The following is a 20,096-nucleotide window of genomic DNA, read 5'->3' as shown; positions in this document are numbered from 1 at the left end:
GTTAATTCTATTTGGAAATATTTAAATTAGAATTAGCTTTTGCTTTTGATAAATACTGCCTTTTTAAAAAAAATTTCTGCTGAATCTTTAAGCTTTTAATACTTCAGTCATTCTCCTAAAATAGGGGTAGAAGCGTGTCCTTACCTTGGTTTGGTAAGCCTCTGAACATGCAAAGCAACAGATGTTATACCCAGCGTAATTATATGTATCCTGGAAACACATCTTTATAGAGTGGGATTGGTCCTTGGGAAAACAAAAATTTGGCAAACAAAGGGCATTAAATTGCTGATCTCAGCACTAATTACCTGGGATAGATTATAATAATCTTGTATAGGTAGTAACTGCATGCATGTATTGGAAAAATAATGTAATTGTAAAATACATTACAAGGAAATTGAACTTGTGTCAATTTTAGCTCATCTGTCCCCTTAAAGAGCAGAAGAAGACCTCACTTTTATTTTTTAGAAAGTTCTTTCAACAACTTTTTGGAAAATGTTTTGAAGAGTCCAAATCCTAATATACTAAGGCTTTTGAGCATGTCTCTGTAGGTTACTGCCTTTGTATTTTTAATATAGTGTCCACTGAAAATAGAGCGTTTTAAACAAATGGATGGATCCCTGATCTTCAAGCATCCTAGTATCTCTGAATACACTGGGCACTGTGAGAGCACAGTTACTTGAACCAACAACCGTACTAAAGCAGTGGTTTTTGTAATTTTGATCTCTTCGTTCCAAGGGCATCTTAAAACACCTTCTCTTCCCTCCCCAATAGATAAAGCAAAGCAGAGCTCATTAGGTTCGTGTCATAGAAGGTCTAGAATCATCTGGAGGTCAGTTTGAGAAGCACTGTATAAACCATTGCTAAAATAGGGAGCTACAAAGTTGTGGAGGTTCTTACAGAAATTTCTGAAGTTGATGGTGTCGGTTTTTGGAGTCTGAAGTTTTAAAATAAGAGTCTGTTGATAGTCACGGTCTAAACAGCAAGTTATCACCAAGATCATCTAAATGTAGGGTTGTTTACTTTTTTATTTCCCAAAAAGATTTTGAACACAAATGAAACCTTCAGGACAAGACATTATAGTTTGAGAATATTCTGGAATAATTATGCTATGGGTTTTACTTTCTGTATCTTAGGTTATTAGCATGTGTTTTGTTGCCGTAGATGTGCTTACAGATAGGTCATCACTTAGTCAAAAATTCTTAGCAACTCCTTCACCCGTAAACTGTTGCTGTGGCATAGTTTTCATATCTGTTGAGGAACCGAAATGGTGAATAAGGAGAATGTCACGTTCGGAGCTGGTGTGTTCTCACACCATCTAGTGTTTCAGTACTCAGGGCAGTGATGTGTGCAGCCTTTCCTGCCAGTAATAGAGTGTGCTAAGATTTTCCTCCTCAGCACAGTCTGTGCATTTCCATAACAAAATCCAGGATCCAAGGAAAATACTACAAGGTGATGAAACCAGGTGATTGTGATCAAATTTCTGTTCCACACTACATCATCATTAGTGTTTGTCAGAAACGTTGTCCCATCCTGGGGTGGAATTGATGAAGAACTTGCATTGTGAGTGGGGCACATAAACCCTTTCAGGATGAATACAAACTGAACTTGATATATTTCCCAAAATATTTGGGAAAATATTTGTGCCTAGCTAGAATCAGAGTAGTAGTGACCTGTGAGTCAACTTCTGGTAATTTTCTCCTTTTATTATTATTTCTTTTTTTTCCCCTTTCTTTTTGCTTAATTTGAAAGACTTTTTAGTTAACTAATAGGAACAACAATCTTATTTCTCATGGGATAAAGCCACTATAAATTGAGCATTTCATTTGGGACCACTGTGGATACATAATGAACCAATTAAAAGACGTTCTGTCTTGATTATGTGATGAAAATCTACGTAAGTCTTACTATTATTTCTAATGTATCTTCCTAATACTGTCTATATTCTCTCAATTCCTACTTTGCTCCTCCTAACCTATTCCATAAATTTCTTAGTAGGCCCTTTGTAACAAGAGAGGTGTTTCCAAGTCTGCTTTGGGGAAGGCAATCAGGATGCCCCCTAATATTAGGAGTTACCTTTATAAATTCAAAACAAGCCCGGAGCATTTTTGTATTCTAAGTGTACGGAAGAGGTCTCCTCTAATCATTCCTGCCTAGTACCATTCTGTCACACATGCTACTTTCATGGTTTATCTAGTTCAGCTACTGGTGTGGTGACTCCAGGATTTGTTGAATTAGTTCAGGTAATAATAATAATAGTGGTAAACACTTATATAGCACATTGTATGTGCCAGGAACTGTTACCAGAATCTTACATATTAACTCATTAAATCTTGACAACAATCCTCAGAGGTAAGGGCTATTATAATCCCCATTTTCTAGATGAGAAAACTGCAAAAAGTTTAAGTAACTTCTCCAAGGTCACACAGGTAGTAAGAGGCAGAGCCTGGATTCCAGCCCCTTTTCTAAGAGGCCATACCTTTTTTTTTTTTTTTTAGGTTGGATAATACCAAATTCTTTTTTAAAAAAATTTTATTGGAGTATACAGTGTTGTGTTTCAATGGAGTTACAACGTTGTGTTAGTTTCTGCCTGTACAGCAAAGTGAATCATCTATATGTATATCTATATCCCCTCTTTTTTGGATTTCCTTCCCATTTAGGTCATCACAGAGCATTGAGTAGAGTTCCCTGAGCTATACAGTAGGTTCTCATTAGTTATTTTATATAAGAAGCCATAGCTTTTTTTTTTTTTGATGTCAATAAGTCAAGTTTAATTAATTATTATTTATCGAATTTCCAACACAGCCTCACTCTGTCTTGACTTTGGCTGCTCAGCCATACAAACTACTACAGCAGAGCAACAGAAACCATATGGTCCCCAAAGCCTAAAATCTTTACTATCTGGCCCTTCACAGAAAAAGTTTGCCAACCCTTGGTCCATATGAACGTGTTGACAGAACACTGAATCGCAACGTTTAAAGTTTTAATGTGACCAACGTGCTTGATTTTTGCTGGTTAATTTATGTAATCCAAGTTGGATTGACAGCAACACCATCCTCAGGAAATGATGAATACCCAAATTCTAAATATGATTTATTTTTAGTTGGAAAAGGCATATCACTTACCTCTGCTGCTTCTCTTTGGGACCTTTTTCTTAACAAAACCTGAAGTGCTGCTTCTGAAACTTGGAGTTTCAGAAAGACAGCAGAAGATATGCTGAAGTGTGAACCCATGCTATGGAATGAACCATATCTCCTCACAGCCTAATTATAAAGCACATAATAATATTGTTGTAATAACAAGGTGGTTCTTTGCAAGTCCTTCTAGTCTGTAGAACAGGGGAAAAGAGTATGAGCTTTAAAGTTCAGTCTTACGCTCTGCCATTGACATCTGTCATTGATAAGCCCCTTCACCTCTCTGAGGATCTGTTTGGTCTTCTCTAAAATCAAGAAACAGGGATGCTATCTCCTTTCATTGTCACCATAACCTGAAGATAATTTATGGTTAAATGAGATGGAGTATCTGATTTAGTGCCTAGCTCGGCAGGCATGTCATCCGGCTTTCAATTGCCTGTGTTTCTGTGCCGTGCCATTTACAATAAAAAACTGACTGCTTCCTTGCCAGGAACACATATGAAACATATTTCCATTCCATTAATGGAATACATGTATAGTAAGGTAATTTGGAAAATATGTAAAGAAAAGCTTTACTACTTAGTATTAGCTTTATACCTACTGATAACTTGGGAAGGAGCTGAGCTTCTGAATGCAATAGTTTCCTCTTTAGTCAGTCATTCTTAGATGCTTAATAGAAGTTAATGAAGGAAGGGAACAGTTGGAATAGAGAACTAATTTCAGGCAAGTAAAAACTACAGCTTTAAAATTTTTTTTTCTTATTATACATATAAATTGAACTTGTAGAAATTTAGCTAATATGAAAGAGTATGTAAAAGAAAATATAAACAAAAGCACACTTTTTGGAGGGAAATTTAGTTCTAATTTCACCTTTTAATGCAGGACTATTTTTTAAAAGAGGCCTATAGTATTGATACATCTGAATGAATCTGAATCTGTGTTGAGAAGGCGCTCTGGGTAGAAACCAGAAAGATGAAACAGATTGGGTAGTTGTTTCTTAAAATCTCTGATGGGTTCCAGTATCCTTTGGTGAAGGAATAATTTGTAAATATGAATCTGGTGAAGTTCCACAAGATGACTAGTACCCACTGTGCTTCCATTCCCCAATATACTGAACCACTAGAGGGAAAGACCATATCTAATCATCCTTAAATATGCAATATTGAGGTCAGAAAACACCTAAATATAGTAGGCACTTAAATTTTGGAACCAGATAGATTATTAATGGGAGATACATTTCTTGTCTCCACAATTTATAAAGCAAGATGATCTCCAAATAATCTTCAGAATACTAGGCGAAAATGCCAGCTCTAGGAATAGTTCTTCAAAGTGAAAAATCTAGTTATTCTAATATCACCATTCTGTGTGGAAAGCTCGGGAAGATAAAATGGCCCCCAGCCTGTGAGGGTCCCTGGCCCCTGGTCCTGGCTGGACATCCACGATGCAAAGAGCGGAGCCAGATACTAGCTGTCTGCTGAAAATCAGAGGGTGACCTCAGTGGTCCCAAGACCAGGCGACTCATCTCTGCCTCCTTTGTCCTTCTCGGATTTCTGTAAGGATTTCACCTCTGAACCCTCAAGGACTGCTTTCCTTTTCAACATGTTTGTACCAAAAAAAATATGAGAAAGTATGCAGAGCTCCTTTCTGAAATATTTTACAGAGCATATTTACTCTGTTAGGCTCATTAGAAGTGTCGATTCTCAGTAGGGTTGATGAGTGGGCAGCGAGTTTGATAGAATGGGAGAGGCGAGGCCCCTCGGAGGAGCCCCGGTTCACCAGGCCTGTCCGTTGTCCTGTACAGTTAGGCATGTAGCACCTGGTGGGTCACTGACCTGATGCAGGAGCTCAAGGGCTGCTGTTCTCTTTCCTTCATGTGCTTCGCAAACCTCTTTTTTGTTCGTGGTACTTCACTGCTTTGGTTTTCTTGATATTTGTCTTTATATCAATATTCACTTCTAGTTCTGCAGTTTCTCTTTCACTATTTTTCTTTTTTTTCTCTCTTACTCCTCTTTCCCATTTTGAACATTCAAAGACCATCAAGAAAAACAACAGGAGAGGAGAGTCAAACACCAGTAAAATGAGATATTATAGTAGTAACTTACTATTGAGAGTGATTGAAAGATGGGTTTTTGGAGCCATACTATATGTTAGAATTTGGGCTTTGCCACTTCCTGTGTAACTGTGGGGCAAGCTAGTTAAGCTCTAAGCTCATCTCTCCTTGCCTCCCACCAGCCTGTAAAATATGGGATATAGTAATAGTGCCCAGCTTACAGTGCTGTGAGTTTTCAGTGATATAATAAATCTCAACTTCTTTGAACTAGCCTGGAATGGAATTTTTGTCTATTATTAATATTTATTTAACAACTATCGTAGCATTTGAGAGTTGAAAGAAACTTTTGTATCAAATATTCATCATCTTCCTCAGTAAAGGGTAAGTTCCTTCTTTTTTCACCACTGTTTCTTTCACAACTAGAGTTGTGTCCAGCAAATTAGTATTCAATACATATTTGTTGACTGACTGAGTGAATGAATCTATTCCAATTCCCTTATTTTAGGAATGAGCTATCAAGCTCAAAAGTTACGGCATTTGCCTCAAGATTGGTGACAGAGCTAGAGCTAAAACAAAGGTCCTAGCTCCCACACCAGTGTCCTTTCTGAGAAGATGATGTCATTTTCTCGATATTTATTTTATATGATAAATTCATAGGAAGCTGCATATTACTATAAGAGGATGTGCTTTGATAATCAGACATGCTTGGATAAAATTCTAGCATTCTTATCAAAATCATTGGCACACTGCCTATCTTACACATCCTCATCTGTAAAGTGAGAGAATTTCTACCTTGTAGAACTATTACGAGGATGAATTGAGGTAATCCATGTAGAGTGCTTGGTCCCATTTCTTTGGCCCTCCCCACCACCAACTTTTTAGTCTAGTTAGACTTACTTTACATACACAGTCTTACCTTGTTTCTCATTCTTTCTTGAATCTTCTATGATCAGGCTTTTGCGTCCCATCACTCCGCAGCTCACTTGTCAAGGTCAGTCCTCATGTGACTTCACCTATGAACAGGGTTTGACAGCTAAATCACACTGTGCTCCTTGATACAACTTTTGTATCTCCTAGGATGTCACTCTTTTGGTTCTCCTCCCACCCCACTGGCCTGCTCCTTCTCTGACTAATCTCTTGGCTATCCTCATTTTTCCATGAGTGTCTTCTGACCCCGTTGCCTGTTTCCATTCTCTCTCTGGTTTAACCTCCTCTAGTTTCTGGCTTCAAATATTATCTAAATACCCATGACCTTCAAATGTATATCTCTAGTCCAGACCTCTCCTCAGAATGCCTGATTTATAAACCTAACTGCCTACTTACATTTCAACTTAGAGATCTAACAGATTTCTCAAACTTTTTTTTTTTAAAGATTTTTTTTTTTTGCGGTACTCAGGCCTCTCACTGTTGTGGCCTCTCCCGTTGCAGAGCACAGGCTCCGGATGCGCAGGCTCAGCGGCCATGGCTCACGGGCCCAGCCGCTCTGCGGCATGTGGGATCTTCCCGGACCAGGGCACAAACCCGTGTCCCCTGCATCGGCAGGCAGACTCTCAACCACTGCGCCACCAGGGAAGCCCTCAAACTTTTTTTGATCTAAAATAAACTCCACGTTCTCTCCTGCAGCCTCCAACTATGTACTTCCTATAGATTTTCAGCTCTCAGTACATGGAGACTTCATCCTTCTGATTGCCCAAGCCCAAAACACTGGAGATCTGCTAGATTCCACTCTTTCACTCTACGTCCAATCCACTAACAAATCCTGTTGCCTCTTTCTTTGAAATATATTCAAAATTGAACAGGATTGCTGCCACCATCTTAGTATGAGACACCATCATTTCTCCCTTGAAGTATTGTATAAGCTTCCTTACTAGTCTCTGTCTCTAACCATGTCTCCTGTCAGTCTATTCTCTATGTATCAGATAGAATGTTATTGATACTTTGAAACTATATGTCAGATTACGTCTTTCTTCTGCTCCAAAACTTCCAGTGACCTCACATCTTTTTCAGGCTAAAATCTGAAGTCTGCCTGCTTCCAACCTTTGTATTCTCATGTTTTACCCTCCCCCCTTTCTCACTAACTCCAGCCACCTCTTGCTGTTTCTGGAATATACCAAGTATGCTCTTGCCACGGGACCTTTATACTTACTGTTCCCTTTGTTCAGAAACCCTTGGAACGAGCTGTGTGAAAATTCAGCTACTTACTGATTTTAGAAAGCTAATACGGGACATATGTTTATGCGTATGTAAAACCCACAACTAGCCTCAGGTAGCATTGCATATTCAAACATTAATATTTCTGAATGAAACATTAAGAATATCTATGTGAAGTGGCATAAATAAAGACTTGACATTTCATGGTCAGTTCAGGTCCAACTTTGGGGCAAAATGAGGTCAGCTCAGGTTTTGTTGCCAAATGATTTAAGAAAAAATAAACAATTTTCAGAGCTTTGGGGATTTTAGAATTGCAGGTGAGAGATTTTGGACCTGTAACTACATGGCTTGCTCCCTTTTTTTTTTCTTTTTTTTCCAATCTTTATTCAATGATCATTGGGTAGTTAGGGTAGATCTCTATCTAAAAGGCTTTTCTCTTGTAGAGCAAGTCTGGCATGTGGAAAGTGTCTAGTTAACAATTATTGAAAGAAGGAATGAAGCTCAAATCATTTTTCACTCAAATATGTGTTATTTAGGAGACAGTGTGACCAGTTTAAGAACAGTTAACCATTATCAAAAACAAAGTACTCTTGATAAGTGATAGTTATCTCAAACACATATTAGTATTTGAAATATCAGAAATACTTAATGGCTGAATCATCTGCTGACACAAAACCCATTACCTACTTTAGTGCCTGGTAGCCTAATCGGTTGGATTCTGTTTCACTGATCTGTTATTAATTTGGCATGTAACTTTAAGTCGAATTTTTAGTATAATTTCATCCTTTTTTGATCACCCTGTGTCTCAGAGCATTTTCATGCAGTTGATCAAGGATATATTGTCACTATTTGAATGTAAGTAAAATTTAAAATTTAAATTCTCATATACATTTAAAGTATCATGTATAAAATAAATAGAAAATAAAAGTGCAGAACTTGCATTAAAATCACCCAAAATCTTAACATTCATTTATAACCCTTATATAAATGAACTTATTTCTCGCTAAAGAAAATGTGAGTAGTAAAGAGCTGTAATGGTTTTTGTCTTAGTTTTGGTTGACTATCCACTGGAGAAAGTTAGGCATGAGTAGGAATTATTGTAGTACCACTTTTCCCAGTGGTTCTCCAACAAGAAAAATTTTATGTCCTTCCAGAAATTAATCATTTTTCTCTTCTTTCGATCTGTGAGACCATAATTGTATTTAAATTGCTAATCTGTTTTGAAGGATACATAATAAATTGCTTAACATTTATATTGAATCAAATTCCTAATTTGTATAGCACTTTCAGAACATTTGAAAAATTAAATTTAAGAAAATGGGAGCGTTACTAGAATTTTACTGTACTTTAAAAAGTTAGCTCCTGATGTACAGACTGAAATCCTCCTTCAATCATGAATTTTTATTGCTTTTCTCTCATAGACTAGATAGAGCAGATGTGATTTTATTTTTTAATCCACATGACAGGGAGGGCTTTCTTTGTTTGGGTTTTATGGAAAGGATTTTATTTATTATGGTACTGATACTTCAGTTGCTTAAGAAAATGCTATTTTAAATATAAGTACTGACTTACTTGCATCCTTTAACTTATTGAACGTGCCTTTAAATAGTATTTTTGAAGGTCTTTATATGTGATCACCATGGCTTATATTCAACAGTGCCATTAAATGAAATAAACATAGTTGCCTCTTCTGCCACAGAGGCACAGGTGGACATCTTGGTGGTAAGCCTCATGCGGTGTGACACATGGCACAGCCCAACATGGGGGCAGAGAGCATGCAGCTTGAGCTAGGAGTCATCTTATGGACACTTCGCTGTAGATTTGTGTTTTTCTGTGGAACAGCATCATTCAAGACATTTACATAGTATGAGGTTTGTTTTTTAAAAAATGTTTCTTATAATTTCTTAAAAATAGTCAAACCCTGATCAGCACAACCTACTTAGAAGCCAGTGTTCCTCCACCCTGCCCCTTGCTATCTATATAAATGATATTTTTGACTCTGTCCTTTATAATGTTGGCACCCTGTGCATATTAGATGTAATCGGGGCTGAAAGGAAACTTGAATCCATCTGGAAGCAATAAACTTTTCTAAAAGACTGCACAGTGTTATTTAATCCTGTGACTTCTTACTGTGAGTGAAATTAAGGTTTGATGCAGTTGTGTCACATCGTATTGATATCAAATTTATCTTTCTAAAAAAATTACTGACAGTAGTATTACAGCACAGTGGAGAAGATGGCTTGCTGTAATCCTACAAGCTATTTTGCTTCGATTACATGCTATATGGTGTAATTAAATATATACTTGATCTAAAATGTTCAAATTTTCTCTAAAATTTTCACATTATCAAAGTAATACTTTCTTACCTTTACCTTTAATTTTGGCCTTTTATCATAGTAGTAATTATGTGGTAAAAATTATAACAAAAGGCATGGAGAAGAAACTATTACTTTAAAACTCTTTAATTGGGAACATAACTGAATAAATACCATATATGTAGAACATCAAGGTCAAACATTGAGCTTATTTTCATATCAGACTCTTTGAATCAATTTAAGGCTTTTTCAGAAAAAAAATAACTTCTAATTTCTACTCCAAAATGGCTTTAAAAATTTCATTTCAAATAGGTAGGTAGAAGGTCATATTTTTTGTGAAGAGGAGCCTAAATGGTATCAACTGACTAGCATAATTTATAGTTTTTGTATGTGTGTTTATTAAGATGTAATTTTTTTTTTACATTTTGCCTAAGTCCAACTGAAAATAAATTTAAAAGTTAGGATATTTGACTACATTTTATTGGTAACTTCATTTTAATATTTCTTAGTGAATCAATTCTCACTGGATTTACTTATCTAGAGGTTTTGAATGCCAAAAACAAAACAGAAACTAAACATGTTTGTCAACTGTATGCTTTTAATGGTGGAAATGAGATAAAGGGCTACATCGCCCATGTGCCTAGCATATTAAAAATAAACATAAACTTTGTCTTGAAAGTTATTAAGTTGGAATTTTTTAGTAAAACCGTGATCAGCTACATTAAAATTGTTTATCACTTTTCCTTTGTCTCCACTAAGTCTAGGCCTACAAATCCTCACCAAATTAATAAGGATTTACAAATATTTTTAGAATATCTCAAATGTGTATTTTTTGAGGTATAATTGACGTGTAACATATATTAGTTTTAGATGTACAACATAATGATTCAATATTTGTTTATATTTTGAAATGATCACCACAATGTCTAGTTAACATCCATCACCATAGTCACAAAATTTTAATTTTTGTGATAAGAACTTTTAAGATCTACTCTACTAGCAGCTTTCAAATATGCAGTACAATATTATTAGCTACAGTCACCATGTTGAATGACTGTATCATCATCCCCATGACATTTTAAAGCTGGACGTTCTTACCTTTTGACCTTCCTCACCCATTTTGCCTACCCCCTACCCCTTGCCTCTGGCAACCACCAGTCCATTTTCTGTCTGTGAGCTTGTGGTTTTTGTTTTCTAAGATGCCACATACAAGTGAGATCATACAGTATTTGTCTTTCTTTGACATTTCACTTAGCATAATGCCCTCATTGTTCCATCCATGTTATCCCAAAGGCAAGATTTCATTCTTTTTATGGTTGAATAATATTCCACTGTGTGTGTGTGTGTGACATTTTCTATATCCATTTATCCATCAGTGGACACTTAGGTTTCCATATTTTGGCTATTGTGAATATGTTTGTATTTAAGTTTACTTTTGTATGTTCAGCATAAAAGTAACTTCTGGCAATTTCTCTTTATTCTCCCCCCTTGCTTCCTTCACACACACAGTGGTTCCTTGACCACAGATGTGCCATTTCTGGCATCTGGAAGGTGGACTAATGATAAGTTCAGGTGTCCTGGAGGCTGAAAGGTGAATTTCTTCCAGTTCATTTCTGGATGGTCAGGATGGTGGCATTCTCTTCCTAGCTGTCTTGGCTCTTCAGCTGAACTTTTCCCTTCCTGGTACTAAGATCAATCTTCATCAAGTGAAAATTATTACTTCCTTTAGTCTCTCATGTAATGGTTCTGTTTCCTACCAGCAATGTGGATCTGCATGTGCTAATTTCAGATACTCCGGATTTACAGTAGTTATTCTGAATACTTGTTTGGCTTCTTAGGAGCAAATAATGACAGTCTTGAAGGTAAAACTGAATGGGAGTGGTATAAAAGTGAGCCTTTTAGTGTCTCTCAGTAGCAAAACCCTTTAGATTATCTGGAGGGCTGTGTGGTAACTTCACTGTGACTACTATGAGGTGATGGGGGATGGGACCTGCGTAGCTAGGGCATTGATTGCTAGTAACGGCAGAGGTGAAAACAAAGTCATGGTGACTGTCTTTGAGGTCCTCAGAAGAAAAGAGTATCAGTGAGCCAGCTTGGACTGTGAGATGTAAGGGCCCTTACCAGGCAGGAAGCCCATATGCAGGCATTGTCCTTAGATGCTGGCAATAGAAGCCATCATTGTAGCTTAGATTTGGTCCTATTTCCACAGTCCAGCAAGTTCCAGGCCGTGAAGGATAAAGAACTCCTTAACCTTTGTTCTCTTAGAAACAGTTGTCCATGGAGATCGCTATGTTAATATTAGCATTTTAATATCCACACAGAAGTGCCTGGAATGTTAGGTGTTCAGACATATTGAAGAAATAAGCTTTTGGATTTATCCTAAACTATTACAGTCTGATCTTTCTCTAATCCCTCCCCCATTGCTGTTTTTTAAAACCACCATTTAACTAGTGTGGGAAAAAATATATGTGTAACTTGTTGATAAGTTCTTAAAAGGCTTTGAAGGACCTTTGTGCTTTCACCTCTCTGAAGTTAGGAACTTCTGACATGTGACTGCATTTCAGCTGAGTAGTACTGGGCCAGCGGAGTTCAGAGGGACTGGAAAATGAAGGATGTTTCTTGGAGGAGGGGCTCCGTGTGCTTTGACAGATGGTTAATGTTTGAAAAGACTAGAGTCAAGAAGGCCTTCCATTTGCTGGGTAATGAAGGAACAAAGGTTCAGAGGTTGAAATGCATACACTATCATTAAGATATTATCTGATTGAGGGTAAATACAGTCAATAAAAAAACTTTTATTGGAAACCTAGCCTGTGTTTGAAGCATTGAGCTAGATGCTGGGATACAGAGATTAGAGATGAGGAGGACGGTCAAGATATTGTTGAAGTGAATGACTGAGAAACTAGAAAAAGGAAGACCGATTACAGTACTTCTGACGTTCGTGGGGAATCTGCAAAGGTCATCTAGTAGGATATATGTGAACTGTAAATCCTGTGAATTGATACACATAACTGAACTGATAATGCCAAAAAAGACTAGATTATAAGATTAAGGTGACTCAATTAATGTCATATTTTCTGTTGGTGCCATTCTCAGAGACTCCCCATTTATAAATGTTTTTCCTAAGGAATAGAAATGGAAGTAGATGTATAAAATGACAGGGGTAAATATATAAGTAGATAGTAAAATTGAGTAATACATAGTCCCAATAGATGCACGTGAGTGCTCTTGCTGAAGTGAAAATGACAAAACCCAATTAACTGCATGATAAAGTCATGCTATAGAATATGAAATACAGAATATGAAATTTTGAATTTTTCTTTCATTTCACTAGGTTTCATATGTAATAGGGACTTGTTGCAAAGACAGTCTAAAAAAATTAATGATATAATCTCAGTTGTTTGATACAAGATGATGAAAGTTAAAATGCGTGAACCATGACATCTTTAGGCTGCGTTTTCTTAAGGTTAGACCTATCTTTACAACATTATAGATAGACCAGGGGTTCTTGAGCCTTTTGGTCTTGGGACCCCTTTACACTCTTAAATTATTGAAAACCACAAAAGAGCTTTTGTTTATATAAGTTATACCCATTGATATTTATCACATTAGAGATTAAACATTCAAAACATTAATTCATTAAAAATAACAGTAGTAAGTCCATTGCATTTTAACATAAATAATATTTTGACTAAAAATAAATATTTTCCAAAACAATAAAAAATCAATGCCACTTTCTTGACTGCTTTAGAGTTTGCAAATCTCTTTTATAGAAGACAGTCTTCTTTAATAGAAGGCTTAATAAAAGACAGCTGAATTCTCAAGATTGCTTCTGCACTCAGTTTGTTGTGAATATCTTGTTTTTGTTAAAGTGTATAAGGAAAATCCAGTTTCACACAGATGTTTGCTTAGAAAAGGAGAAGTATTTTAATAATGTTTTCAGGTAATTGTGGATATCCTTCTTTGATACTACAGTAAAACTTGGTAAGTGCTAATTTCTTAAATGTTAGTTACAAAGCAGGATCTGAAGACATCAATTAACCTTTTGTAGTCTGCTATGTGAAAATTTATTGGTCTGTCTTGCACTTTGAATGAATCTTTCATTATGCATGATTTTATAATATCCTGCATTGACTCTTTGGAAAATTTGGTCTACTGAGTTATATAGAGCTTCCAAGTGTCGACACATTTTATGTAATATGTTTAAAATATCAGATACGTTAACAGCACTGCATCATAAGATTCTTTAAATATTGGGAAGCTGTCAAGCTCACCGTGACAGATACAAGTTTTACAAAATTCTAAGTTTTGCTTGAAGGCTGGAATTTTATCAGTGACAACAAATATTCTCAGTTGTTTTGCTTGAGTGACTGGCCCACTTCGCTCAGTTCCCAGAAAACATTTACCAAATACTCATGTCTGAATACCATAGTGTGTTAGTCCATCTTTCAAGCAAAAATGGTCTTCCACAAAATCCAGCTAGTCATAATGGGAAGGGTATGGTGCTTTTCCTGGGGAGAGCCATCACTTTCATTTGTAGCAGAACTGCTTTTTCCACATTTCCTATTTCACCACACATAATATTAAAAAGAAATATACTAAAGAGCAGAGATTTTTTTAAAAAATTGAAGTGTTACTGCTTCCTCAAGGACAGTTAAGTGAAACTTCTTTTTTTTAAACTGTGAGTTTGAGGTGATGAAGGATGCAACAATTATTAATGGAATTTAGTGTCACTGCCTTGATTCATGGTGACACCAGGAGTTTTAACCACTGTTGCCTTTTCACCATCCATGCAAATGTCAGCACAGTGAAAAAGGCAAATAACGTCTCTAGTATTATTATAAAAATCATGTTGACCCTATATACCTTCTGAGATTACACATTGAGAATATCTAATTGATTGACTTAATTTGCCAATTTCTCCATTTGTCTGTATGAAACAACAGTGTGAGTGTAGATATACTTTTATTAATGGTAGATATAGGAAAAAAACTGATTTCTAAGAGCTCACTAAGATATATGGAACATGAGTAAATTATGTATCAAGAAAAGAGCTTTAGAACAGAAGATTGTCTATGATTGGAAGTCAACCTAAATTTTCAATTATACTGATTTTTAAAATACTGATTTTTTTGTGGTATTTGTGATTAAACAGACTATGTAATTTAAAATTGTTAATGACACTCTGTATCATAGGCATTAAATGTTGTTTTGAATAAAGAATTACATATTGTCTGTATTTCAAATCATCAAAACAAAGAATAATATTTAATTTTTTGCCTGATTAGTTCATTTTGGACTTCATGCAAAAGTACCTATGTATCTCCAGGTGCTTAGGTCTTAAGAGAAGTACCTAAGCTGTTTACACATGATAGAAATAACTAAGTGGGAAAAAAAATTGCAGCTAAGAAATTGAGCATTAATGTTTTATTTGGTATGACAAAAATGTGACTTTTTGGTATGGGATTGGCATTTATCTCTCAGTAAGTGATAAGTTTAGAATTTCCTCTATAATTCTTTTACTAGATAATTCTATTTCTTGTCACTCTTGATAAGTATATATATTTAGGAACTTAAACATTTATGCTAACATGTTAAGTCATAATTCTTGAGGATAGTAATGCATTGTGATGGTTTTTCAGTAAATTACTGGTGCAGCCCTATTTGTTTAAACCCTGGTTTAACCTGATTATTAACAATTAAATTGTGTTTTCTTCTTACAGTTAAAGTGTATTCAAATTTATTGGTCCCTTGCTTCACAGATTTATCTCAGTATGTGGTATATTCAAACAGAATTTTGTATTTTTAATTAGGGGATTAGATAAGTAATTCTGAAGAGCTGGAAAAAAAATAGTTAGACATCACATTGCTTAACCATCTAATATACCATAAGTGTGTGTCTACACTCTGTTGTGGGAGCCATCTATCAGGCAGGCTTGTTTTTCAGGCAGTATTTTAAAGAGTGGACATGTGCAGGAACTGTGAGCGCAATTAGCGCCAAGCAGATAAATCCATCTCTAATCCTGTTTACGGTCTGCATCAGACAGATGTGCCAAGATTGATTTAGACAAGCCCTGGGCTTACAGTAATATTTTTAAAAGTGCCATTCACTGTTCTATTTCTGTTAAACCTTTGCTAAATATTCTTAAGTGTTGTTGGTTTTACTCTTCTTGTTAACCACTGTAACCTACTTTAAGCAGGTCCTGCTTTGCTTTCATGGTGACAGGGTAACCTGCCAGGAGAGGTTATCTTTATTCCTTGTAATTAAATTGACTTTTCCCCCCAAGAAAATACAACAATAGGAAGTGGGTGCTGAATTAAATAAATAGCATGATATCCAATAGACGTATACTTAAATCCCGTGCTGGAACAGATGGTCCCCAGCATCTATGTAAGTAATGTGAGAGGACAGTTAATGTTCTGAAACAACTAGCTATCACCAATATGATCCTAATGAACCAATAGATTTCAAATAATAAACCACTTGCCACAAAGAAAAACATATATAAATATATATCATCTGTAAGGTTTTAATTCTCATAATCTGAGCAAGTGTCTATAAATGATTCTCATATTTTTATCTACTATTATCAAATATCAATTTATGGATAAAGTTTGACTTCATATTTTTCACCAGTAAAGGTATGTTTTAACATTAAGGTAAAATTAAAGTTATATTTAAACTACACCCCCGAAGTATGTTTTCTTTTAATTAAAAAAAATATTTTTAATTCCCCTTTTACATACTGTCTGCATGTGTTAGGTTGTGCATGGAAATGTGGCTTTTGCTACATTATGAAAACATTTGCTTTTATACATGGCAGAAACTTGTTGTATACTCTAACAGAGGTGGCTGGTGTGGGGATCGAAGCAGCTATCTTGCAGATGAAAAAGTAAGCAGAGATAAAAGACCTAAATATGTTTCAGCATTTATAAATTTACAAATAAAATAGGTTATAAATCAAAAGCAGTATTTTTCTGATTCACATAGAGAATAAAGAGAGTCTGAGTCATTCTTAAGGTATTACTTATAAAGGGGTGTAGATAAGTGGTCAATTTTTATAGACCCTAAAACAGTAGTCTTCACTCTGAATATGGTTTATTTTCTTTTTTTTCCCTCTTTAATCATGTTTTTCATAAATATTTGTATTTTCTAAATGTGTTCCAAAGAGTAAGTGTTTTGGTATGGGGGTTGAGGAGAAACAGTGACCTTCTTAGATTTTTAGCTTATCCTATCAGATGATCTCTAGAACCTTCAGCCTTCACTGGGGGTTAGCCTGAGGGCTTTCCACCTAGAAACCTGAGGACCCTTCGGCCTTAGCTCTCTTTCAAGTCTTGGAAACCAATGTCCTGTTGCCCCGCAGAGCCAGCTGGCCCACTGCTTATATCTTAAGAACTTCAAAAAACAAAAATAAGACATAGACAAGCACCATCTAATCTGATGATGGATTAAACAATATTTAGACAGTTCCAAGCCATTAAATAAAACCATTTTAAATTCAAGTTCACAGAATTCTAACAAGTTTTAATCCTAAAGACCATATTCAGAAGAAGAAAATAATTTTCTATAAAACTAGTATACACATCTTCACATATGTTAGGAAACAGTTTTATTCAAAATCAGGTGTATCCTGTGATTAGAGAGAACTGGGCAGATTTACTCATGTCATGTAAATGATTAACATTGGAGAAATGAATAATAGGCCAGAATTACTATGTAGGAAATTGGCACCTGAGAGATCTCTATAGCTGCTGAGAAAAAGAGTGCTGAAGAACATTTGCATATTGTTAGAAGTTCGTAAAACAAACAAAAACTATTTTATTCACAGATCAATTATCTTTATTTTCATTTCAAGTAAAAACAAAATGTTTGTTCTAAATCTGTAGTTCTTCCTCTTAGTTTCCTGTTGTCACCCTGGCAAAGAGACCATGTGAAAACCCCAAATTTGAATCAGTGGGCAAATGTGGGAAGAGATTAGAAGCCTGAGCAGGGAAAGCAGGAAATACTACTCAGAGAGTTACAGGGATTTTCAGAATTTTCACTTCTGTCAGCTCCTGGTTGCTACATTCTAACTTTCCATTTCCTTGAAGGTTACCCTGAAGTTTCAGATGAAATACAGTTGACCCTTGAACAACATGGGTTTGAACTGCATGCGTCCATATATATGCAGATGTTTTTTTAATAGTAAATAGTGGGTGGTTGTTTGCGTCCTTGGGTGTGGAACCACGAATGGGGGGAACTGTGGATACGGAGGGACAGCTATAAATTATATGCGGATTTTTGACAGCACTGAGGGTGCAGCCCTAAGCCCTGAGTTGTTTAAGGATCAACTCTGCTACTCAGTTAAGACACGTCGGTGGGGCTTCCCTGGTGGTGCAGTGATTAAGAATCCTCCTGACAATGCAGGCGGCATGGGTTTGAGCCCTGGTCTGGGAAGATCCCACATGCCGCGGAGCAACAAAGCCCTTGCACCACAACTACTGAGCCTAAGCTCTAGAGCCCGCGAGCCACAACTACTGAAGCCCATGCACCTAGAGCCTGTGCTCTGCAACAAGAGAAGCCACCGCAATGAGAAGCCCATGCACAGCAATGAAGACCCAGTGCAGCCAAAAATAAATAAATTTATTTTAAGAAATAAATAAAAAAGACATTGGTGGTTTGCTGTTTTCCTACAGAATAGTTAGAGACAGAATAATGGTTTGCCTACTGTTTTAAGTTTGACTAGAATAAAAAACAGATCCAGAGGGTCAGACGAGTGTGTGTTTACTTGAAGAAGGTCCTTACTAATGTGAAATGTGGGTAAAGACCAGCCAAATTGCTTGGATTTAAATCTTGGATCTGGCCCCTACCAGATGTATGACCGTGGACAAGTTATGTAAACACTCTGGCCTGAATTCCTTCTCTTTTAGGAAAAAGCATCTACCTCAGGTTAGTAGATCCACAGGTTAAGGATTAAATGAGATAATAGATGTAAAGTGCTTATAGCAATGATATAGCACAGTGATATAGCACATGCTCATTAAATATTAGCTACCCTTACATTTTAGAAAATGGGATTTGTTTTTTGCGGTACGCGGGCCTCTCACTGTTGTGGCCTCTCCCCTTGCGGAACACAGGCTGCGGACGCGCAGGCTCAGCGGCCATGGCTCACGGGCCCAGCCGCTCCGCGGCATGTGGGATCTTCCCAGACCGGGGCACGAACCCGTGTCCCCTGCATCGGCAGGCGCATTCTCAACCACTGCGCCACCAGGGAAGCCCAGAAAATGGGATTTTCACAATTAAAACTATGATCAGGAACTATTTTAGGATGAGCAAAGGAAACATCTTTTTCAATTAATTACAGAAATACTTTCATTGTAGGAAAATTAGAAATTCATATACGCAAACTAAATCACAAACTCATTCTCCTTCCAAGTTTTCATATGCATCTTCATACATATGTGCATATGGAAATATATTCCACATGCATTATGTGTTCAGTAAATATATACAAAACAGTGATGGAAATGTGCACTGTTTTAGACACTTTTCTAGTCAGATTTCTACATTTTAATGACTGAATTGCATTCTGGTATATGAGTCTGCTTCATTTATCAGAACCAATACTCTGTTATTTCATATTCAGGTTGTTTCCAAGTTTCACTCAAATAATGCTTGGGTAAGCATTCTTTTAGCTAAATTGTGCATGTTACTTATTCCCTTAGGGTAAATTCCTGGAAGTAAATTGCTGGATCAAAAATATGCATATTTTAAAGCACTTTCCCTTCTCTCCATTTTAAAAAAAATATAAAATGTAATGCTGACTACAGAGAGGGAGGTTTTTAAGAAAAAATTAATCTTATACTCCCTCATATCTCTCTTTTCATGGGTAACCACTGTTTATTTTCCCCTTGGGTTTTTTTCTCCTTTTAAAGAAATGAGATCAAATTTCTCAGATTATTTTGTTACTTGCTTTTATTCCACTTATTCATACCTCTTAACATGAGTGTCTTTCCAGATTAGAACACAAAGATCTAATTTGCTCATTTGTGAGTTGAAGATTATGATTAAACTGTTCTCCTATTGAAGAACATGAATATTGCTTCAAATATTTTTGCTATTATAAATGCTGCAATTAACATTTTGAAATCTTTTGATACGTATTCCCAACTTGTTCTCCAGCAGTTACCATTTTTGCATTCCCACCAGTGCTGGGAGTGGTTCCCTTTACCGACATCATCACTGAGCATTATTTTTGATCTTGTGCCAATCTAAAAGGCAAAAAATGGTATCTTGTTGTTTTAATTTGCATTTCTTTGATTACTAATTAGATTGAACTTTCTCATATGTTCATTGGTCAATTTGCATTTCTTCTTCTGTGAAATGCCTGCCTGGGCCTTTTATGTACTTTTCCACTAAAGTGTTTCTTTTCTTGATTAAATCGATTATTTAACTGTCATATGTTGCAAATA

At 36.1% G+C, this 20,096-nt stretch overlaps 1 protein-coding gene across 1 annotated transcript in view; it reads left to right on the top strand.

The window, feature by feature from the left end:
* The window catches only part of CERKL (ceramide kinase like), a 148,695-nt gene that overhangs the window by 18,031 nt on the left and 110,568 nt on the right, over nucleotides 1-20,096 (top strand). The gene's annotated exons all lie outside the window — the stretch shown is intronic.

Source organism: Orcinus orca, chromosome 7, assembly GCF_937001465.1.
Source record: "Orcinus orca chromosome 7, mOrcOrc1.1, whole genome shotgun sequence".
NCBI classification, from domain to species: Eukaryota; Metazoa; Chordata; class Mammalia; order Artiodactyla; family Delphinidae; genus Orcinus; species Orcinus orca.
This window is presented reverse-complemented; position numbering and strand designations above follow the sequence as displayed.